Source organism: Elephas maximus, chromosome X (assembly GCF_024166365.1).
Source record: "Elephas maximus indicus isolate mEleMax1 chromosome X, mEleMax1 primary haplotype, whole genome shotgun sequence".
Taxonomy (NCBI): Eukaryota; Metazoa; Chordata; class Mammalia; order Proboscidea; family Elephantidae; genus Elephas; species Elephas maximus.
Window position 1 is genome coordinate 127,192,982 of NC_064846.1, and position 26,474 is coordinate 127,219,455.

Below are 26,474 nucleotides of genomic sequence, written 5' to 3' on the forward strand. Positions count from 1 at the left end.
CACAGTCTAGTAGGTTACAAGTCTAAATTCAGGGTGTCAGCTCCAGGGGAAGGGTTTGTTTCTCTGTTGTCTCTGGAGGAAAGTCCTTGTCCTTAATCTTCCCCTGGTTGAGGAGCTTCTCAGGTACAAGGACCCCGTGTTCAAAGGACATGCTCTGCTCTTGGTACTGCTTTCTTGATGGTATGTGGTCCCCAAATCTCTGCTTTCCTTCCTTTCATCTCTTAAGAGATAAAAGGTGGTGCAGGCCATGCCCCAGGGAAACTTCCTTCACCTTAGATCAGGGAGGTGGCCTGAGCGAGGGTGGTGTTACAATCCAACCCTAATCCTCTTAACATAAAATTACTATCACAAAATGAAGGATAACCACACAATAGTGGGAATCATGGCCTAACCAAGTTGATACACACATTTTTGGGGGGACGTAATTCAATCCATGACATTCCACCCTTTGCCCCCAAACAATCACATCCTTGAAACATGCAAAACATATTCACCCCATCATATCATAGCAAAGTCTTCACTCCAAGTCCAAAATCCAAAAATTTTTCATCTGTGAAATCTAGAATACAAGTTATCTGCTTCCAAGTATACAATGGCAGAACAGGCACAAGCTAGACATTTCCATTACAAATGGGAGAAGCTGGAGGGAAAGAAGGAATAACAGGCACCAAGTAAGTCAGTAGAACACATTATATTAGTCCTCAAAGTTTTGAAAATAATCCTCTGTTCTCTGAGACAATTTACACAATGGCACTGCCCTCTAGTACTGGCCACACTGTCTGGATTCTGAGTGGAGGCCTCTCTGCCCTGGGCTTCAGCTCTGCCTTCCAGGCACACTAGGATAGCAACTCTGCTCCCTTGACTTTAGGTGCCATCTGAGTGGCAACTCTACCCTTAGAAACACCAGAGGCCATAGCTCCATCCCTGAGGTCATAGCCATACGTTTGAGACTGAGGCAGCTCGGCTTCTTGTGTTGTCTCTTTAGCTTCTGCTTCCTGGTTTCTTGGCCTCTCAGCTCCTCGGGCCTCATGCCCACATCTGCCCTGCTGGGTCAAGTGTTCCAAAGCTCTGCAGCTCCACCGATAAGTGCCTGGAGGTACGCTACTCCACCAGGAAGCCTTCTGCACACAGGCACTCAGCTCTCTGGCTCCACGAGTCGGCAAGCCTAGCTCTACAGATAAGTGTCCAGAAGCACCTCACTCTGCCCGGAAGACTTCTCCACAAAGGCACTCAGCTCTCTCACTCCATGGGTCGGCTCCAGCACCATCTCATGCTGGTCTCCTGGTTCTCTGCTGTTGCCCCTTCTCTGCAGCTGCAAATTCTCTGCTGCACTCATCCTCTGCCACTGTTGCAACTCTATCCATTCACAGGTTCAAAACAGCATCCACATTTTAGGTGTCTGTTAGAGCAACACCCCACTTCTGGTACCAAATTCTGTTTTAGTTATCTAGTGCTGCCAAAACAGAAATATCACCAGTGGACGCCTTTAACAAAGAGAAATTTATTTTCTCACAGTCTAGTAGGTTACAAGTCCAAATTCAGGGTGTCGGCTCCAAGGAAAGGCTTTCTCTGTTGGCTCTGAAGCCAGGTCCCTGTCCTCAATCTTCCCCTGGTGAAGGAGCTTCTCAGGCACAGGGACCCCATGTCTGAAGGATGCGCTCTGCTCTTGGTGCTGTTTTCTTGGTCCCTAACTCTCTGCTTCCTTCCCTTTCCTATTATCTCTTGAGACATAAAAGGTGGTGCAGGCCACACCCCAGGGAAACTCCCTTTACCTTGGATCAGGGAGGTGACCTGAGTGAAGTTGGTGTTACAATCCTGCCCTAACCCTTTTAATATAAAATTACAATCACAAAATGGAGGACAACCACACAAAAGTGGGGATCATGGCCTAACCAAGTTGATACACACATTTTGGGGGGGACATGATTCAATCCATAACACATGGGAATAAATCTAACTAGCGGTGTAAAAGAACTCTACAAAGAAAACTCCAAAACACTACTGCAAGAAACCAAAAGAGATCTACATAAAAGGAAAAACATACCATGCTCATGGATAGTTAGACTCAACATTGTGAAAATGACAATTCTACCCAAAGTGATTTAGAAATACAACACAATCCCGAACCAAATACCAACAACATTCTTTAAAGAGATGGAAAAACTTATCATTAACTTTATATGGAAAGGGAAGAAGCCCTAGATAAGCAAAGCACATTGAAGAAGAATAATAAAATAAGAGGACTCGCACTACCTGACCTCAGAACCTACTAAGCAGATGTGGTAGTCAAAACAACCTGGTACTGGTACAATGACAGATATTGACCAATGGAACAGAATTGAGAACCCAGATGTAAGTCCATCCACCTACGGTCACCTGTTCTTCAACAAGGGCCCCAAGTCCATCAAATGGGGAAAAGGCAGGCTTTTTAACAAATGGTGCTGGAAAAACTGGATGTCGATCTGCAAAAAAGTGAAACACTACCCATACCTCACACCATATACACAAACTAACTCAAAATGGATCAAAGACCTAAATATAAAGCCAAAAACTATGAGGTTCATAGAAGAAAAAATAGGATCAATACTAGAGGCCCTAATACACAGCATTAACAGAATACAAACCACAACCAACAACACAGAAGCTCTAGAGGATAAGCTAGATAACTGGGATCTTCTAGGAATTAAACACTTATGCTCCTCAAAAGGCTTCGCTAAAAGAGTAAAAGAGAACCTACGGACTGGGAAAAAAATTTGGCTATTACAAAACAGACAAAGTTCTAATCTCTAAAATCTACAAGAAAACCCAACACCTCTACAACAAGAAGACAAATAATCCAATTAAAAAATGGGCAAAGGAAACAAACAGACACTTCACTAAAGAAGACATTCAAGTGGCCAACAGACAAATGAGGAAATGCTCATGATCTCTAGCCATTAGAGAAATAATAATCAAAACCTCAATGAGATACTCTCTCACCCCAGCATTACTGGCATGAATCAATAAAATAGGAAATAACAAATGTTGGGGAGGCTGAGGGGAGTTTGGAACTCTTATGCACTGCTGTTGGGAATGCAAAATGATACAATCATTTTGGAAAACGATATGGTGCTTCCTTAGAAAGCTAGAAATAGAAATACCATATGATCCAGCAATCCCACTCCTAGAAATATATCCTAGAGAAATAAGGGTCACACACGAATAGACATGTGCACACCCATATTCACTGCAGCATTGTTCACAATAGCAAAATAATGGAAACAACCTAGATGCCCATCAATAGATGAATGGATAAACAAACTGTGGTACACAATGCAGTATTGTGCAATGATAAAGAACAACGATGAATCTGTGAAGCATCTCCTAACATGGATGAATCTGGAGGGCTAAGTGAAATAAATCAATCATTGTTGTTGTTAGATGCCCTTGAGTCGGTTCCGAATCATAGCGACCCTATGCACAACAGAACGAAACACTGCCGGTCCTGCGCCATCCTTACAATCCTTGTTAAGCTTCAGCTCATTGTTGCAGCCACTGTGTCAATCCACCTCGTTGAGGGCCTTCCTCTTTTCCACTGACCCTGTACTCTGCCAAGCATGATGTCCTTCTCCAGGGACTGATCCCTCCTGACAACATGTCCAAAGTATGTAAGACGCAGTCTCGAAATCCTTGCTTCTAAGGAGCATTCTGGTTGCGCTTCTTCTAAGACAGATTCGCTCGTTCTTTTGGCAGTCCATGGTATATTCAATATTCTTCGCCAACACCACAATTCAAAGGTGTCAACTCTTCTTCGGTCTTCCTTATTCATTGTCCAGCTTTCACATGCATATGATGCGATTTAAAATACCATGGCTTGGGTCAGGTGCACCTTGGTCTCCAAGGTGACATCTTTGCTCTTCAACACTTTGAAGATGTCCTTTGCAGCCGATTTGCCCAATGCGAGGCGTCTTTTGATTTCTTGACTGCTGCTTCCATAGCTGTTGATTGTGGATCCAAGTAAAATGAAATCCTCCACAACTTCAATCTTTTCCCCGTTTATCATGATGTTGCTCATTGGTCCAGTTGTGACGATTTTTGTTTTCTTTATGTTGAAGGCTAAAGGCTGTGGTCTTAGATCTTCATTAGTAAGTGCTTCAAGTCCTCTTCACTTTGAGCAAGTGAGGTTGTGTCATCTGCATAATGCAGGTTGTTAATGAGTCTTCCTCCAATCTTGATGCCCTGTTCTTCTTCATATAGTCCAGCTTCTCATATTATTTGTTCAGCATATAGATTAAATACGTATGGTGAAAGAATACAACCCTGACACACACCTTTCCTGACTTTAAACCAATCACTATCCCCTTGTTCTGTCCGAACAACTGCCTCTTGATATATGTAAAGGCTCCTCATGAGCACAATTAAATGTTCTGGAATTCCCATTCTTTGCAGTGTTATCCATAGTTTGTTATGATCCACACAGTCAAATGCCTTTGCATAGTCAATAAAACACAGGTAAACATCCTTCTGGTATTCTCTGCTTTCAGCCAGGATCCATCTGACATCAGCAATGATATCCCTGGTTCCACGTCCTCTTCTGAAACCAACCTGAATTTCTGGCAGTTCCCTACTGATATACTGCTGCAGCTGTTTTTGAATGATCTTCAGCAAAATTTTGCTTGCGTGTGATATTAATGATATTGTTCTATAATTTCCACATTCGGTTGGATCACCTTTCTTGGGAATAGGCATAAATATGGATCTCTTCCAATCAGTTGGCCAGGGAGCTGTCTTCCATATTTCTTGGCATAGACGAGTGAGCACCTCCAGCGCTGCATCTGTTTGTTGAAACATCTCAATTGATATTCCATCAATTTCTGCAGCCTTGTTTTTTGCCAATGCCTTCAGAGCAGCTTGGACTTCTTCCTTCAGTACCATCGGTTCCTGATCATATGCCACCTCTTCAAATGGTTGACTATCGACTAATTCTTTTTGGTATAATGACTCTGTATATTCCTTCCATCTTCTTTTGATGCTTCCTGCATCATTTAATATTTTCCCCATGGAATCCTTCACTATTGCAACTCCAGGCTTGAATTTTTTCTTCAGTTCTTTCAGCTTGAGAAACACTGAGCGTGTTCTTCCCTTTTGCTTTTCCATCTCCAGCACTTTGCACATGTCATTATAATACTTTACTTTGTCTTCTCGAGAGGCCCTTTGAAATCTTCTGTTCAGTTCTCTTACTTCATGGATTCTTCCTTTTGCTTTAGCTGCTCGATGCTCAAGAGCAAGTTTCAGAGTCTCCTCTGACATCCACCTTGGTCTTTTCTTTCCTGTCTTTTCAGTGACCTCTTGCTTTCTTCATGGATGATGTCCTTGATGTCATCCCACAACTTGTCTGGTCTTCGGTCACTAGTGTTCAATGTGTCAAATCTATTCTTGAGATGGTCTCTAAATTCAGGTGGGATCCACTCAAGGTCGTATTTTGGCCCCCGTGGACTTGCTCTGATTTTCTTCAGTTTCAGCTTTAACCTGAATATGAGCAATTGATGGTCTGGTCCACAGTCAGCCCCTGGCCTTGTTCTGACTGATGATACTGAGCTTTTCCATCGTCTCTTTCCAGAGATGTAGCCAATATGATTTCTGTGTGTTACATCTGGCAAGGTCCATGTGTATGGTTACCATTTATGTTGGTGAAAGAAGGTATTTGCAATGAAGAAGTCGTTGGTCTTGCAAAATTCTATCATTTGATCTCTGGCATTGTTTCTATCACCAAGGCCATATTTTCCAACTACTGATCCTTCTTCTTTGTTTCCAACTTTTGTATTCCAATCGCCAGTAATTATCAATGCATCTTGATTGCATGTTTGATCAATTTCAGACTGAAGCAGCTGATAAAACTCTTCTATTTCTTCATCTTTGGCCCTAGTGGTTGGTGCGTAAATTTGAATAACAGTCATATTAATTGGTCTTCCTTGTGGGTTTATGGATATTATCCTATCACTGACAGCATTGTACTTCAGGATAGATCTTGAAACATTCTTTTTGACGATGAATGCAACACCATTCCTCTTCGAGTTGTCATTCCCAGCATAGTAGACGGTATGATTGCCCAATTCAAAATGGCCAATACCAGTCCATTTCAGCTCACTGATGCCTAGTATATCGATGTTTATGCATTCCACTTCATTTTTGACGATTTCCAATTTTCCTAGATTCATACTTCGTACATTCCAGGTTCCAATTATTAATGGATGTTTGCAGGATGTTTCTTCTCATTTTGAGTCATGCCACATCAGCAAATGAAGGTCCTGAAAGCTTTACCCCATCCACGTCATTAAGGTCGATTCTACTTTGAGGAGGCAGCTCTTCCCTAGTCATCTTTTGAGTGCCTTCCAACCTGGGGGGCTCATCTTCCAGCACTATATCAGATAATGTTCCGCTGCTATTCATAAGCTTTTACTGGCTAATGCTTTTCAGAAGTAGACTGCCAGGTCCTTCTTCCTAGTCTGTCTTAGTCTGGAAGCTCAGCTGAAACCTGTCCTCCATGGGTGACCCTGCTGGTATCTGAATACCGGTGGCATAGCTTCCAGCAACACACAAGTCCCCACAGTACGACTAACTGACAGACACGTGGGGGAAGTCAATCATAAAAGGACAAATATTGTGTAAGACCACTACTGTAAAAACTCATGAAAAGGTTTACATACAAAAAGAAACAATCTTTGATGAGTACGGGGTGGGGGTGGGGAAGGAAAAACACTTAATAGACAACATATACGTGTAAACTTTGGTGAAGGGTAAAACAGTACATAATACAGGGGAAGCCAGCACAACCTGTACAAGGCAAGGTCCTGGGAGCTCCATAGACACATCCAAACTCCCCGAGGGACCGAATTGCTGGGCTGAGGGCTTTGTGGACCATGCTTTCAGGGAACATTTAGCTCAATTGGCATTTAACATAGTTTATAAAGAAAAGTTCTACATTCTACTTTGGTGAGTAGCGTCTGGGGTCTTAAAAACCTGAGGGGCCATCTAGGATACACCACTGGTTTCACCCCTCAGGAGCAAGGAAGAAAGAAGAAAACTAAAGATACAAGGGAAATATTAGTTCAAAGGAATATGGACCACATCTATCAAGGCCTCCACCACACTGAGTCCAGTACAACGAGATGCTCCCTGGCTACCACCACTGACTGCTCTGACAGAGATCATAATAGAGGGTCCTGGACAGAGCTGGAGAAAAATGTAGAACAAAATTTTAACTCAAAAAGAAAGACCAGACTTGCTGGCCTGACAGAGACTGGAGAAACCCTGAGAGTATGGCCCCCAGACACCCTTTCAGCTCAGTAATGAGGTCATTCCTGAGGTTCACCCTTCAGCCAAAGACTGAACAGGCCAATGGAACAAAACAAGGCTAAAGGGGCGTACCAGCCTTGGGCAGGGACTGGAAGGCAGGAGGGAGCAGGAAAGCTGATAATAGGGAACCAGAGTTGAGAAGGGAGAGTGTGGACATGTCATGGGGTTGTTAACCAATGTCATAAAACAATGTGTGCACTGTTTGATGAGAAACTAGTTTGTTCTGTAAGCCTTCATCTAAAGTACAATAAAAAAATTATCTTTTCCCCCTTTAATTCTTCCCTTACAATACTGTTTGTTATTTCTTTACATAGTGTGCATCAAATTTTCTTTAAAAGGACAACAGTAATGGAAATTTGAGGACAGAAAGTGATCACTCGGATCACTGCCAAGTACCTAAGTTAACATGAACCAGTGGCATTAAGTACCAACAAGTGTGGGTAAAAAAACCCACTGGGTTGCAATCATGTTCTTTGAGCATAATTTCTAACTGGCACATGTTCCTAGTGGCATACTGCCCCCTTTTCCAACTACTTCCTAGCTCTGGTTCCTTTGGGATACCTTCCCCCCTCCAAAAAAAAAATCATAAAATCATAGAACACTAGAGCTGGAAGGGACTTTAGAGAGTACCTAGCTAGATACTAAGGGTATCTGCATCTTAGACTAGATGCTAAGACCCTCATTTGGGAAATGGGGAACTCAAGCTTAGAGAAATTAAGTGACTTATCTAAGGTAGAATGGGTTCTCCCAACTCCCAATCCAGTGCTCTTTCTACTGGGCCACACAGTGACTTGAAGTCAAAGAAAAACAGATATGTAAACAGAGAAGAATCCAATGTATGATGATGAAATGCTGACTTGAAAATCACCTACACTGTATGTAGATACACGTGGTCTTGCCAACTCTTTCATATTCCCAAGGGTCTCCCTTAACAACATCTTAGTGACAACATCTTAGAAACAGGAATGGCACCCTAAGAAAAAGAAAAAAGGTAAAATAAAATTTAAAAAAAGTAAAGATCTTTACTGCTTTCTCTTGTTGATTGAAAAAATACCTGGGTTTTCAGGACAGCAACCTTTGTCTTCCAGTCAATGCATCCTAGAAAGGGCTCCTTTAGGCCTCACCTTCAGGTAAGAAATCTGGAGAGGGCACCAAAAAAGTACCGCCGTCTCTATTCCACCAGGGTACATTTACCCAATCTGTGTAAGGAAGGGGACAGAAGTAGCCTTGGCTGCTGTTACTCTACAGTAGTAAGCAGAGAGAACAAAATAGTGTTCCAAAGCCTGGGTCACTTATAGAAAGGAAAGAACCTTGAGACGAAGAGAAAATGGGTCACTCAAGTGTTAGGAGTGACTTCTCCCTCCAAGCCTTTTTCCCTGAGCCTTCTTCCTATGTCCTACTCCTCTAGGGGTAGAAGATATCTGTGTATATGTGTGTGCAAGCAAAAGTGCATGTACTCACATGTGAATATCGTATACATTCCTGTCCCCAACATAGCCTTGGCTGTCTATAACCACTTAGACTTATCAGAAGAGGGCACAGTGACAAAGCCTCTGGTTTTTGAGGAGAGGATGGTTGACAATAATTTTCTTTCTTAGGTCATGATCTTTTAAGCATTGCCCTGGCATTCTTAGCTTTAACAACAGTGATCAGGGCAGAACACCCGTCCCCAGAGGCTGTACAACTCTGAAAATGCATGTGGATGGACTTACTTTCTGCCTCAACCATACTGCCTAACCCCGTCCCCTCGCCCCATGCCCTTGTCTACTAGAGGCTAAAAAGAAAGCACAGAACTTCACGATGTTACAGCACATTCATTCTTTCATGTGGTTCTCCCAAGAATCCCATGAGATGAGATTGGGCAGGCAATAGCCCCTTTCTCACAATGAGACAACTGAAACAGGAAATGATAAAGTGACTTACCTTAGGTCATCCATTCCGGTTAGTAGCCAAGCTAGTACAGGGCTCCATAGTTCCTCCAAGAACCTAATTTTGGGGTCTTTGAAGTGAGGTATTCACCAAATCAAGGCCTGAAAATCCATTGATTTGCTCTAAGGTCACACATGGCTTATCATGTGGATGTTAAGATGGAAGTGAAGGATTCCATCATTTTCTTTCCAATGCAATCTGTAATATTGCTCCAACTACAGAGGAACATCTTGGTAAACCCATTCTAATGCTACCCCACAAACTGGCTCTCAGCATTTCTAGAAGGAATTGTCTACCAAAGAAAACTTTTACTATTATCATTCATAATTGAGGAATAAATAGAGGCTCTGATCACCACCATTTGGTATGTTCACAGATTGTGTGGGGGCCTTTGGGGAAAACCAGACCTGCTACGCCTTGATAAAGCAATAAACAGAAGGCCCAAGCTGAGCTCTGTAGTCTCTCTGTGTGATATGACCTGTAATATTCATTATAAAAAGAGATAACGTTTTTTCTGGCTCTCAATAGGTAATTCACTCTTAGTCAAAGAGATTATGGATAAAAATGCCCTGTGCTTTCAAAATTCACAATCAGCTGGGCAATAATCTCAGAGTGTCATAGTGAGAGAACAAGAAGTCCTTCGGTCTCCCTCCTCTTCCTTCGCCACACCTCACCTCCTCTCCCCAATATTTCCCTGATTCTTCCACCTGCCCTTCTCACAGCCTCCCATTCCCCCAAGGCTGCTTTTTTTGTTAACTCCAGTTGCCTTCACAAATAATGCCCCACTCTCATTCACAAACAATGACTAGTGTCACAGCTGAACCTTCAGCAATTTCAATTTCAACCTTTCAACTTGAAAAATGTAGCAATTTTTAAAATCCTCCTGTTTGCTAATCATCATTTACGGGAATCAGATACAAAATCATGTTATTTTTTGTGAAAATGTTACTAGCCTGTGGGTGTTAACACAGGAAATCTGCTGCATCCCACAGTGACTAAAGAGAAAACCTCACTGCTCATTAGCAAAGGAAAAGCTGCTGGAAAACTCATTCACAGCACTGCATAATCATCTCATCTATTTATTTGGTGGGCTTTTTTTTTTAATTTGGGGTAATTGTTTTGGAGCTGTGGGCAAAAGGGAATGAGTTCACCACCATCTTTCACAACAAAAGGAACTTGACTCAAATAAATTACCGTGTTTAAAGCGGTCTCAATCCTAACACAAATGCCATCCTTCCTCAGCTTTCAAATAGATAGTGCCAATCAACATTCCCCCCTCCCCATTTCCTTTTGAAGAGTAAACAGCATCTGCTGTCATACACTGGTTGTTCCTACCTTGACAAGGAAAAAACAAATGTCCCAGTGCTTCTGCTTCCTTAGGTCAGCTCACCACTGGCTGGAGATATTCAACTGAGATGGTATTCCAAAGAAAGAATTTCATTTTATTCTTGAAGAAACTATTATTTTCAAACCCAAATCCAAAACTCTGTGATCAAGGAATCTTACTGATTCCAGTGGTGGTATGCAAGTCAACATTCCATGAGGCAAATTACACCTCCCCTTGGCCATGCAGGTAATGCCACCAGGTGAGTGTTGTGTTTGGTACATAGAACCATTTCTCAAAATGTCCTCCAGGGACAAGACCACCTGCTCAGAAACACCTGAAATACCTTTTAAAACATGGAGAATCGGAGACAGTACCCAGGATGGTGGCTGAGTCACACACACTCTGCCGTTCCTCTACAGCAAAGAACTGAGAAACCAAGTGAAACAGATACAGATAACAATCTGGGAACACAGAACAGCAAACAGAAGGTTAAAGAACTAGACTGAGCACTGGGGGGCGGGGAAACTGAAAGAAAACAGTGAACAAGGAGACTTACTGACTGTGGGCACCCTTCTAGCTGGCCCAGCACATCGTGGCCATCTTGAAACAAAGTGAGCAACGTTTCTGGTTGAGGAGAACTAGAAGGCAACTTCACAGAATCCCCAATAGGAATCAGAGATGCTGTGTGGACAAACCTACAGCAAAGCAAGGTGAGCAGAACATGAACTGGATCTAAGTAGGGAAAGTGCAAGAAGGTGGGTGATAGCCCTAGGGAACCAGGTAACCATAGATCAGGGAGAAAGCCAGAAAACAGGGACAGAACCACTCACCAGCAGTAGTCCCTGGACAATTGTGTGGGTGGCACCTGTGGAGTGGAAGATCCTTGGAACGGCAGCTAGAGATCCCAAACCAGAGCATACTCTGGACAGCCCCCTCCTCCTCACACTTCGTTGAGGCTGGGTCCTGATCACCAGCTGCACTCTGCAGGGAGTACCCTGGTGTCCACACCAGAGACTGGGAGAACAAGATCCCCTCTGTGCCCCCTGCCCTTCCGGTGACCGGTGGTGAGCCCCCTGCCCCCTACGCCCAGTGATCTGTGCTGCACACTCCCACACCATTAGACATGCGACTGGAGGCTCATGCCTGCCCCCCAATCCCTGCACAGCCTCACCAGCCTAGAGATCTGCAGCATGTGCTTCCACTCTGTCAGATCTGCAACTGGAGGCTCATGCATGTGCTGACCACCCCGAATTGCCTTGCCTGCTGGTGACTGGTGGTACAATTTCCTGTACCACCCACCCAGTGCCCAAAGACACATGCACCCTTGCTCCAACCATCCAGCAACCAGCAGTGCACACACATATAATGCCCAACCCAGCAACCAATGAAAACGCTCTCTGCACCCATGACCAAGTAACCAGCTGGACAGACACATCACCTCACCAGCAATGCCAGACACATTCTGACAGATGCCATCTACACCTCAGCCAAACCATGAACAGGAGATCCTAGTGTCCTTACCCAATGTCCACCCAGTTGCAACATCACACGCCTCACACCCAAACAGTTCCTGCAGGCCATCTGCACTTGCACTGAAACCCCTTGATACCCTACCACTGAGATACCAGTTAGTGCATGCACAGCAGGCCTACCCCATCCATTTGAGCAGTACTCCCTCACAGTGGATATGGAGAAGCCCTGCCCTGACCTCCAGAGAATGCACTAATTGCTAGCACCAACCTGGAAGGAACCCGTGGTTCCACAAGGGCTATGGAAGGACCCTGACCACCCACCAATGGTCACCCAGTAACAAGGAAAAAACTTGTTCTCCTACTTTCACTCAGTCTGGTAAGGGAAGACATACAAACCTAACCACAGAGGACTTGCACATAGGTGTGACTCACCATATCCACTAAAAAAAACACTGGTGAGAGGAAATCATACCCAGCCAACAGATATTACCAAAGTCACACATAGACCAGAACCACACAACAATTAAAATAATACAAAGTAAGAAAGACCTTATAAAGAGGAAAAGAAACAAAGCTCCAGATACACCAAAACAAAACAAAAAAACAGCACAAAACAAACACATACCTACAATCAATAAAGAAATATATAAATAAATTAATTAACACAAATGCCTTGGACAGCAGACAATAACAAATCATATGAAGAATCAAGATTAGATGGCTCAAGCAAGTGAGCAAAATAAAGGGACAGAAAACCTTCCTGAGGAAGAAATGGTAAAAGATTTACCTGATAAGGAATTCGAAAGACTTATATATAGGAAAACACAGACAGAACCCTAGAAGAATTCAGGAAAACAATTCAAGAACAAAATAAAAAGACAATTAGAAACCATACAAAAACAACAGCTAGAAACCTAGAAGAGTAACAATAAACTATCAGAAATAGAAAACTCAATGGAAGGACACAGAAGTAGATTTGAATCAATGGAAGAAAGAATCAAATTTGTTTGAGGAACAAACAGAGAAAAGAATGAAGAAAAATGAAAAAAGCCTAAGAGTTATGTGGGACACTATCAAGAGGGATAATTTATCCATAATTGGAATTCTAGAAGAAAAGAAGTTAAAAAAAGTACAGACAATTTTTAAAGATTTATTGGCACAAAACTTCACTAATATCATGAAAGATGAAAAGGTTTATATTCAAGAAGCTCAAGGAATCCCATATAGGATAGATCCCAAAAGAAAGTCACCAAGACATCATAATCAAACTTTCCAAAACCAAAGAAAATTCTGAGAGCAGATCGTAAAAAATGAAATATCACCTGTAAAGAGGCATCAAAAAGATTAAGCACTGGTTTCTTGGCAGGAATCATGCAGGCAAGAAGGTAATGAGATGACATATATAAAATCCTGAAAGAAAAGAGTTGCCAACCAAGAATCATATATCCAGTAAAACTGCCTTTCAAATGTGATAGCAAAACAAGGACATCCCCAGATAAACAGAAATTAAGGAAATTTGTAAAAACCAGACCAACCTTACAAGAAATATTAAAGGAGTCCTTTGGACAGAGAGCCAACAACATCAGACAATAACCTGAGATTAAGACACAGGATAGCATCAGACAATAACCTGAGATTAAGACACAGGACAGCATCACCCAGATACCAACCTGATAATGGATTCTCAGAAGTAAAATAAAGAAACAAAATTGAAAACAGGGAACCAGAGATATCAATCTGTAAACAACGACAACTTCAAAACAAAAAGGGGGAATAAACGGTGTAGTTATAGAACTTCCATATGGAGACGAAGTCAAAGTGATATCAAGATATAACAGGCTGCTTTAAACTTACGAAGATAAAGGTAAATTTCAGAGCAACCACAAAGCAAATGAATAAATCTACTCATCAAAATAAAGAAGAAAGTCAAAAAGACTCAGCAAGCACAAAATCAACAACTATGAAGGAAATGAAAAAAAAATCCATGAACAAAATGAACTTAGCATAGAAAACTAAGCAGAACAAAGAAATTGTTAACACCACAAAAAAAGCATAACAAAATGATAGCAGTAAATTCATACCTATCAATAACTACACTGAATGTAAATGGTTTAAATGAACCAATCAAGAGACAGAGTGGCAGGATGGATAAAAAAACATGACCCATCAATATGTTGCCGACAAGAGACACACCTTAGACACAAAGACATAAATAGGTTAAAAATCAAAAGATGGGGAAAAAATATATCAAACAGTAGCCAAAAGAAAGCAGGAGTGGCAATAATAATCTCTGATAAAAAAACAGACTTTAAATCAAAATCTATTCTAAGAGACAAGGAAGGGCATTATATATTGATTAAAGGGTCAAGTTACCAAGAGGACAACCATAATAAATATTTAGACACCCAGTGAAAGAGCTCCAAAATACATAAAACTCTAACAGAATTAAAAAGAGAAACAAACAGTTCTACAGTAATAATAGGAGACCTTAACACACTACTTTTGTTGATGGACAGAACAACTAGAAAGAAATTCAACAAAGATATGGAAGGTTTAAATAATACAATCAACCAACTTGACTTCATAGACATTACAAAACACATCACCCAACAGCAGCACACTACACATTCTTCTTCAATGCACATGGATCATTCTCCAGAATATACCATATTTTTAGGCCACAAAGCAAGCCTCAATAAATTCAAAAACATCAAAATAATACAAAGCATTGTCTCTAATCATAATGCTGTAAAACTAGAAATCATTAACAGAAAGAACAAGGAAAAAAATTAACACATGGAAACTAAATAACACCTTACTTAAAAAATAAAAAGCTTCCTAGAATCAAATGAGAATGAAAACACAACATACCAAAACATTTGGGGCACAGCAAAAGCAGAGCTCAGAGTAGAATTTATAGCAATAAATATATCAAAATAAGAAGAAAGGGCAAAATCAATAGCTTAACACTACAACTCGAACAAATAGAAAAGGAAAAGGAAATAAAATAAGGATCAGAGCAATAGAAGACAAACAATCAACAAGACTAGGAGTTGGTTCTTCAAGAGGATTGATAAAATTGACAAACTACTGGTCGAACTGACAAAGGAAAAAAAATGATAAGATGCAAATAATCAAAATAACAAATGAGATGGGTGACATTACAACAGAAACAACTGAGATAAAAGGGATCATAATAGAATATTATGAAAAATTGTACTCCAACAAATTTGAAATCCTAGAAGATATGGGCTAATTTCTAGAAAAATACTACCTACATAAGCTAACACAAACAGAGGTAGACAATTTGAACAGACCCATAACAAAAGAAGAAATTGAAGAGGTCATTAAAAATAACTCCCAACCAAAAATGCCCTGACCCAGATGGCTTCACTGGAGAATTCTACCAAACATTCAGAGAACGGTTGACGCCAATTCTGCTCAAACTGTTACTGAACATAGAAAAGGAAGAAATACTCCCTAATTCATTCTATGAACCCATCATGACCCTGATACCAAAACCAGGCAAAGACACCACCAAAAAAGAAAATTACAGACCAATATCCCTCATGAATATAGAAGCAGAAATTCTCAACAAAATTCTAGCCAGTAGAATTCAACAGCATATCAAAAAAATAATACATCATGATCAAGTGAGATTCATACCAGGGATAAAGATGGTTCAACATTAGAAAATCAATCAATGTAATTCACCACATAAATAAAAAAAAAGGAAAAGAATCACACGATCATCTCAGTTGATGCAGAAGAAGCATTTGATAAAATCCAACACCCTTTCCTGATAAAAACTCTCAGCAAAATAGGAATAGAAGGGAAATTCTTCAACATAATTAAGGGCATATATGCAAAACCAAGAGCAAACATTCTCAACGGAAAAAGATTGAGAGCATTCCCCTTGAGAATGGAAATGAGACAAGGATGCCCTTTATCACTACTCTTATTCAATGTTGTACTGAAGTCCTAGCTAGAGCAATATGGCAAGAAAGAAATAAAGAGAATCCAAATTGGAAAGGAAGAAGTAAAACTACCCTTATTCACAGATGACATGATTCTATACATAGGAAATCTCAGAGACTCCGCAAGAAACTTACTGGAACTAATAGAAGGATTCAGCAAAGTGGCAGGGTACAAGATGAACACACAAAAATCATCTGAGTTCCTCTAAACTAACAAGGAGGACTCTGAAAAGGAAATCAAGAAAACAATACCATTTACAATAGCCCTCCGAAGCGTAAAATATCTGGGAAAAAAACCTAACCAGGGATGCAAAAGACTTATACAAGGAGAAATATAAAGCACTACTACAAAAAACTAAAACAGATCTACGTCAAGGGAAAAACATTCCATGCTCATGGATTGGAAGACTTAACATTGTGAAAATGTCAATACTACCCAAAACAATCTATAGATATAATGCAATCCCTATCTGTCTTAGTTATCTAGTGCTGCTATGACAAAAATACCACAAATGGATGACTTCAACAAACAGAAGTTTATTCTCTCACAGTCTAGTAGGCTAGAAACCCAAATTCAGGGTGCCAGCCCCAGGGAAGTCCTTCTCTCTGTGTAGGTTCTGGGGGAAGGTCCTTCTCTTCAATTGTCCCCTAGTCAAGGAGCTTCTCAGTACAGGAACCCTGGGCCCAAAGGATGCACTCTGCTCCATGTACTGCTTTCTTGGTGGTGTGAGGTACTTACTTCTCTCTTTTATATCTCAAAAGACATTGGCTTAAGACACAACCTAATATTGAGTCCTGCCTCATTAACATAACCGCCAATAGTCCCATCTCATCACATCATAGAGATAGGATTTACGACACTTGGGAAATTCACATCAGATGACAAAATGGTGGGTAATCACACAATACAGGGTATCATGGCCTAGCCAAGTTGACACATATTTTGGGGGGACACAGTTCATTCCATGACACTATCCAAATCCCAACAACATTCTATAATGAAATAGAAAAACAAATCTCCCACTTTATATGTAAAGAAGGGAGGCCCCGAAAAACTGAAGCAATATTGAAGAAGAATAAAGTAGGAGGCCTCACACTTTTGGATCTCAAAACTTCATATACAGCCACAGTAATCAAAACAGCCTGGTACTGGTTCAATGACAGACACATAGACCAATGGAATAGAATTGAGAACCCAGAAGTAAATCCATTCACCTACAGGCAACAGGTCTTCAACAAAGGGTCACAGTCCATTTAATGGGGGAAGAAACAGTCTCTTTAACAAATGGTGCTGGCAAAACTCGATCTCTATATGCAAAAAAATGAAACAGGATCCATACTTCACACCATACACAAAAACTAACTCAAAATGGATCAAAGACCTAAATGTTAAAGCTAAAACTATAAAGTTCCTGGAAGATAAAAGGGTCAAAACTAGGGGACCTAATTTTCAACATAGCCTATCAAACAAAACTAAAAATGCACAAGTGATAAATTAGATAACTGGAACCTCCTAAAAATTAAGTTAAATTAAATCCCTTTGCTCATCAAAAGACTTTACCAAGAGAGCAAAAATAGAACCTACAGACCAGGAAAAAATCTTTGGCAATGACTCATCTGCTAAGGGTCCAATTTCTAAAATATGTAGAAGACTTCAACAACTCAACAACAGAAAGACAAACAGTCCAATCAAAAAATGGGCAAAGAACATGAAGACACTTCACCAAAGATGATATTTAGGGGGTAAATACATGAAAAGATGCTCAAGGTCATCAGCTATTAGAAAGATGCAAATCAAAACTATGAGATACTATCTCACCCCTGTAAGAACGGCAATGATCAAAAAAACAGAAGACAACAAATGCTGGTGAGGTTCTGGGGGGACTGGAACTCTTAAACATTGCTGGTAGGATTGTAAAATGGTACAACCACTGTGGAAAACAATATGGTGCTCCCTCAAAAAGCTAGAAATAGAAATACCTTATGATCCAGCAATCCCACTCCTGGGTATATATACCAGAGATATAAGAGCAGTAACACAAATTGATACATGCTACATTATTTACAATAGCAAAAAGACAAAAACAACCTAAGTGCCCATCAACAGACTGTGGTACACACATACAATGGAATACTACACAACGATAAAGAATAATGAGGAGTTGGAGAAGCATCTTTTAACATGGATGAATCCGGAGGACATTATGCTGAGTAAAATAAGTCAATCACAAAAAAACAAAGATTGTATATTCTCCATATTATAAAAAATCAAAAATAGATATACATGCAGAGGCAAGTTATTTGATGGTTACCAGGGATGGGAGGGAGAAGGAGGAGGAATCACTTCATAGATAGTAGAAACTTGTTACTTTTGGTGATGGTAAAGACAAGACCAAATATGGGTGAAGTCAGCACAACATGACCACGGTAAATAAAGACACTAAGTACAGATGAAAAGGGGACAATTTAGTTAAATGCTATCATATATACAATTTTGCAATGACAGTAAAAACAACCAAAAATATGTGTATGGCTATACGGGTCATCAAAAATGAAATGGAATGCATAAACATCGATATCATAGGCATTAGTGAGTTGAAATGTACTGCTATTGGCCATTTTGAATCAGAAAATAATATGGTCTGCTATACCTGGAACGACAACTTGAAGAGGAATGGAGTAGCATTCATTGTCAAAAAGAACATTTCGAGATCTATCCTGAAGTTCAACTCTGTCAGTGATAGGATAATATCCATACATCTACAATGAAGATCAGTTAATACAACTACTATTCAAATTTATGCATCAAACATTAAGGCCAAAGATGAAGAAATTGAAGATTTTACCAACTTCTGCAGTCTGAAATTGACTGAACATGCAATCAGGATGCATTGATAATTACTGGAGATTGGAATGCAAAAGTTGGAAACAAAGAAGAAGAATTCGTAGTTGGAAAATATGGCCTTGGTGATAGAAATGATGCTGGAGATCCCGTGACAGAATTTTGCAAGACCAACGACTCCTTCATTGCAAATACCTTTTTTTCACCAACATAAACAACAAATATACACATGAACCTTGCCAGATGGAATACAGAGGAATCAAGTCTTACTACATCTGTGGGATGGAAAAGCTCAATATCATCAGTCAGAACAAGGCCAGGGTCTGACTGTGGAACAGACCATCAACTGTTCATATGGAAGTTCAAGTGTAAACTGAAGAAAATTAGAACAAGTTGACAAGAGTCAAAGTATGACCTTGAGTATACCCCACCTGAATTTAGAGACCATCTCAATAATAGATTTGACGCGTTGAACACTAATGACAGAAGACCAGACGAGCTGTGGAAAGACATCAGTGACATCATATATGAAATAGGTCATTAAAAAGACAGGAAAGAAAGAAAAGACCAATATGGATGTCAGAAGAGACTCTGAAACTTGCTCTTGAACGTCAAGTAGCTAAAGCAAAAGGAAGAAATGATGAAGTAAAGAGTTGAACAGAAGATTTCACAAGGTGGCTCGAGAAGACAAAGTATTATAATGACATATGCAAAGACCTGGAGATGGAAGATCAAAAGGGAAGAACATGCTCAGCATTTCTCAAGCTGAAAGAACCGAAAAAAAATTCAAGCCTGAGTTGAAATATTGAAGGATTCTATGGGGAAAATATTAAACAACTCAGGAAGCATCAAATGAAGATGGAAGGAATACACAGAGTCACTACACCAAAAAGAATTGGTTGACATTCAGCCATTTCAGGAGGGACCATATGAGCAGGAGCCAATGGTACTGAAGGAAGGAGTCCAAGCTGCACTGAAGGTATTGGCGAAAAACAAGGCTCCGGATGCAGCACTGGAAGTACTTATTGATCTATGCCAAGAAATTTGGAAGACAGCTACCTGGTGAACCAACTGGAAGAGATTTATATTTATGCCTATTCCCAAGAAAGGTGATCCCACTGAATACAGAAATTATTGAACAATATCATTAATGTCACAAGCAAGTAAATTTTTGCCAAAGATCATTTAAAAGCAGTTGCAGCAGTATATCAACAGGGAACTGCCAGAAATTCAAGCTAGATTCAGAAGAGGATGTGGAACCAGTGATATCATTGGTGATGTCAGATGGATCCTGGCTGAAAGCAGAGAATACCAGAAAGATGTTTACCTGTCTTTTATTGACTATGCAAAGCCTATGTGGGTCATAACAAATTATGGATAATATTATGAAGAGTGGGAATTCCAGAACCCTTATTTGTACTCTTGAGGAATCTGTACATAGATCAAGAGGCATCCCTTTGATCAGAAAAATGGGATACTGAGTGGTTTAAAGTCAGAAAAAGTGTGCATCAGGGTTGTACCTTTTCACCATACTTACTTAATCTGTATGTTGAGAAAAGAATCTGAGAAATTGGACTATATGAAGAAGAATGTGGCATCAGGACTGGAGGAAGACTCATTAACAGCCAGCATTATGCAGATGACACAACCGTGCTTGCTGAAAGTGAAGAGGACTTGAAGCACTTACTGATGAAGATAAAAGACCACAGTCTTTAGTATGGATTATACCTCAACATAAAGAAAACAAAAATCCTCAGAACTGGATCAGTAAGCAACATCATGATAAATGGAGAAAAGACTGAAGTTGTCAAGGATTTCATTTTACTTGGATCCTCAATCAACACCCATGGAAGCGGCAGTCAAGAAATCAAAAGACACATTGCATTGGGCAAATCTGCTGCAAAAGATCTCTTTAAAGTGTTTGAAAGCAAAGATGTCACCTTGAAGACTAAGGTGCTCCTGACCCAAGCCATGATGCTTTCAATTGTCTCCTATGCATGTGAAAGCTGGACTATGAATAAGGGACACAGAAGAAGAACTGACACCTTTGAATTGTAGTGTTGGAGAAGAATATTGAATATACCATGGACTGCCAAAAGAACAAATAATTTGTCTTGGAAGAAATACAATCAGGATGCTCCTTAGAAGCAAGAACGGCGAGACTACATCTCCAATACTTTGGACATGTTGTCAGGAGGGATCAGTCCCTGGAGAAGGACATCATGCTTAGGAAAGTAGAGGGTCAGCAAAGAGGAAGACCCTCAGTGAAATGGACTGACATAGTAGCTGCAACAATAGGCTTAAGCACAACGATGATTGTGGGGATGGTCCAGGACCGGGCAGTGTTTTATTCTGTTGTGCATGTGGTTGCTATGAGTTGGAACCAACTCAATGGCACCTAACAAAAATATGGGTAGATATGGATGCATATATGTATATAAAGGCATATGTGAGTAAATGCACATGCAAGCATAGGTGTATCTGTAGGCATATGTATATGCACGTTTGTGTGTGCTACATATATATCCACGTATATAACAAACCACATAAGGGGCACAGTTATAGAGACCTCCAAGACATATCTGAATAACTCGCAGAACTGATTTATTTATTGGGTTAGAAGGCTTGGGACCATAATCATGGGTGACAACTTAGTCAATTGGCATAACATAGTTTACAAAGATACTGTTCTACATCCTAGATTGGTGAGTAACACCTGGGGTCTTAAATGTTTGCAAGTGACCATCTAAGATACAACTATTGGTCTCCACTTATATGAAGCAAAAGGAAATCAAAGGCTCGAAGAAGAAACTAGTTCATGCGACTAACAGCCCACACAAATAACAGCCTCCTTTAACCCGTGACAAGAACTAGGTGGCGTTCAACTACCACCACCAACCATTCTGATCAGGGACACAATAGAAGGTCCTGGATAGAATGGGAGAAAAATGTAGAACAAGGCTCAAATTGCTAAAAATGGCCAGACCTACTGGACTGATAGAGACTAGAGGAACCACAGAAACTATCACCCCAAGATAATCTTTGAACTTGGATTTTGGAGTTATTTCTACAGGTCACCTTTCAGCTAAATAATAGATTGGCTTATAAAATAAACAATATCACCTGTGAGTAATGTGCTCCCTTAAACAACTAACTATATGAGACAAAATGAACAACATTTACCCAAAAGCAAAGATGAGATGGCAACGAAGGGAAGAGAAACGAGGTCAATGGAAACAGAACAAACAGAATGGAAATAATGAAAATGCTAATACATTGTAAAAATTGTAATCAGGTCAATTTATATCAATAGATGCACACATACAAAAAGAAGGAAGGGCCAAACTCCAAGAATTATCACTACAACTTGAACAAATAGAAAGAGAGCAACAAAATAAACCTTGAGGCACCAGAAGAGAGCAAATAATAAAAACTGGAGCAGAATTAAATGAAATGGAGAACAGAAAAACAATTGAAAGAGTTAACAAGACCAAAAGCTTGTTTTTGAAAAGATTAACAAAATCGATAAACCATTCGCCAGACTGACGAAAGAAAAACAGGAGAGGAAGCAAGTAACCCGAATAAGAAATGAGATGGGCGACATCACAACAGACCTAACTGAAATTAAAAGAATCATAACAGAATGCTATGAAAAATTGTACTATGAAAAATTGTACTCCAACAAATTTGAAAACCTAGAGGAAATGGACAAATTTCTAGAAACACGTTACCTACCTAAACTAACACAAAAAAACATAGAACAGATAAACTAACCTATAACAAAAGAAGAGATTGAAAAAGTAATTTAAAAACTCCCAATGAAGCAAAGGCCTGGCCCTGATGGCTTCACTGGAGAATTCTACCAAACTATCAGAGAAGAGTTAACACCACTTCTACTAAAGGTATTTCAGAGCATAGAAAAGGTTGGAATACTCCCAAACTCATCCCATGAACCCAGCATAATCCTGATACCAAAACCAGGTACAGATACCAAAACCAGATAAAGACCCCACAAAAAAAGAAAATTACAGACCAATATCCCTCATGAACTTAGATGCAAAAATCCTCAACAAAATTCTAGCCAATAGACTCCAACAACATATCAAAAAAATAATTCACCACGACCAACTAGGATTCATACCGGCTATGTTTAACATTAGAAAAACAACCAGTGTTATCCATCACATAAATAAAACAAAACACAAGAACCACATGACCTTATCAATTGATGTGGAAAAGGCATTTGACAAACTCCAACACCCATTCATGATAAAAAAAACTCTCAGCAAAATAGGAATAGAAGGAAAATTCCTCAGCATAATAAAGGGCATTTATGCAAAGCGAATAGCCAACATCATCCTAAATGGAGAGAGACTGAAAGCATTCCCCTTGAAGATGGGAACCAGACAGGGATGCCCTTTATCACCACTCTTATTGAACATTGTGCTGGAGGTCCTAGCCAGGGCTATTAAAAAATTTTTTTATGCTAAAGAAATTAAGGGCATCCAAATTGGCAAAGAGGAAGTAAAGGTATCTCTGTTAGCAGATGACATGATCTTTTACACAGAAAACCCTAAAGAATCCTCAAGAAAACTACTGAAACTAATAGAAGAGTTTAGCAGAGTATCAGGATACAAGATAAACATATATAAATCAGCTGGATTCCTCTACACCAACAAAGAGAACATGGAAGAGGAAATCACCAAATCAATACCACTTACAATAGCCCCTAAGAAGATAAAATACTTAGGAATAAATGTAACCAGAGATATAAGAGACCTATACAAAGAAAATTATAAGACACTACTGAAAGAAACCAAAAGAAACCAACATAAGTGGAAAAACATACCTTGCTCGTGGATAAGAAGACTCAACATTGCGAAAACGTCTACTCTACCCAAAGTGATCTATAGATACAATGCAATCCCGATCCAAATACCAGTGACATTTTTTAATGAGATGGAGAAACAAATCACCAACTTCATAAGAAAGGGAAAGAACCCCCAGATAAGTAAAGCATCACTGAAAAAGAAGAACAACGTAGGAGGCCTCACACTACCTAATTTTAGAACATATTATACCACCGCAGTAGTCAAAACAGCCTGATACTGGTACTACAACAGATGCATGGACCAATGGAACAGAACTGAGAATCCATCCATATATGGGCAACTGATATTTGACAAAGGCCCAAAGTCTGTTAAATGGGAAAAAGGCAGTCTCTTCAACCAATGGTGCTGGCATAACTGGATATCCATCTGCAAAAAAGTGAAACAAGACCCATACCTCACGCCATGCACAAAAACCAACTCAAAATGGAACAAAGACCAAAATATAAAATCTAAAATGATAAAGATCATGGAAGAAAAAATAGGGATAACGCTAGGAGCCCTAATAGAGGGCATAAACAGTATACAAAACATTACTAACATTGTGCAAAAACCAGAAGAGAAATTAGATAACTGAGAGCTCCTAAAAGTCAAACACCTGTGCTCATCCAAAGACTTCACCAAAAGAGTAAAAAGATTACCTACAGATTGGGAAAAAGTTTTTAGCTATGACATTTCCAATCAGCGTCTGACCTCTAAAATCTACATGATACTGCAAAAACTCAACAGTAAAAAGACAAATAACCCAATTAAAAAATGGGCAAAGGATATGAACAGGCACTTTACCAAAGAAGACATTCAGGCTGCTAACAGATACATGAGGAAATGCTCATGACCATTAGCTATTAGAGAAATGCAAATCAAAACTACAATGAGATTACATCTCACCCTAACAAGCTGGCATTAATTCAAAAAAACACAGAATAATAAATGTTGGAGAGGTTGTGGAGAGACTGGAACACTTATACACTGCTGGTGGGAATGTAAAATGGTACAGCCACTTTGGAAATCAATTTGGTGCTTCCTTAAAAAGCTAGAAATAGCACTACCATACGACCGAGCAATTCTACTTCTTGGACTATACCCTAAAGAAATAAGAGCCTTTACACAAACAGATATATGCACACCCATGTTCATTGCAGCAGTGTTAACAATAGTAAAAAGTTGGACGCAACCAAGGTACCCAGCAATGGATGAATGGATAAATAAATTATGGTATATTCCCACAATGGAATACTACACAATGATTAAGAAAAATGATGAATCTGTGAAACATCTCATAACATGGAGGAATCTGGACGACATTATGCTGAGTGAAAATTGCTGAAGGACAAATTATGTATGGGACCACTATTATAAGAACTCTAGATAAAGTTTAAACACAGAAGAAAATATTCTTTGATGGTTACAAGGGTGGGGAGGGAGGGAGAGGGATATTCACTAACTAGACAGTAGACAAAAATTTTTTTAGGTGTAGGGAAGGGTAATACATAACACAGGGATAGTCAGTATAACTGGACTAAACCAAAAGCAGAGAAGTTTCCTAAATACAACGAAAAGCTTTGAATGCCAGAGTAGCAGGTATGGGAGTCTGGGGACCATGGTTTCAGGGGACACCTAGGTCAATTGGCATAACAAAATGTATTAAGAAAATGGTCTGCATTCCACTTTGGTGAGAGGCGTCTGGGGTCTTAAATGCTAGCAAGTGGCCATCTAAGATACATAAATTGGTCTCAACCCACCTGGAGCAAAGGAGAAGGAAGAACACCAAAGACACAAGGTAAATATGAGCCCAAGAGACAGAAAAGGCCACATAAACTAGAGACTCCATCAGCCTGAGACCCAAAGAACTAGATGGTGCCCAGCTACCACCAATCACTCCCCTGACAAGGAACACAGCAGAGAATCCCTGATGGAACAGAACAGTGGGATGCAGATCTTAAATTCTCATAAAAAGACCAGGTTTAATGGTCTGACTGAGACTGGAGGGACCCTGATGGTCATGGTCCGCAGACCCTTTGATAGCCCAAGATTGGAACCGTTCCCAAAATGAACTCTACAGACGAGGATTGGCCTGGAGTATAAAATAGACAATGATGCTGGTGAGGTGTGAACTTCATGGCTCGAGTAGACACATAAGACTATGCGTGTGACTCCTGTCTGGTGGCGAGATGAGAAGGAAGAGGCTGACAAGTTGAATGGACACAGGGAATACAGGGTGGAGAGGAGGAATATGCTGTCTCATTAACGGGAGAGCAGCTGGGAGTGCACGGTGGGGTGTGTATGGCTTTTTCTATGAGAGACTGACTTGATTTGTAAACTTCCACTAAAGCACAATAAATAAATTTTTAAAAAATGTGATCAATGGCGTAGAACAATTTGTATAAAATTGTTAAATGGGAACCTAATATGCTGTGTAAACTTTCACCTAAAACACAATAAAATATTATTAAAAAAAAAAATGAAGAATCTATGCCCCACCCCAGATTGCAACCTTTGCATTTGAGCAAGTGTTCCAGGTAATTCTCATTTCTGTGTAAGTTGAAAACCAACTGGTTAGGTATAAACAGGCATAGTCCAAGGACTACCTATGTCTGACAAAACAAATTTTAGGCATAGATCACAGAGGAGAGAAAGGTTTTCAAAGCACAGCCCACTCTCTATGCTTTCTCCAGAAAACTTTTCATTTAAAACATGACTTGT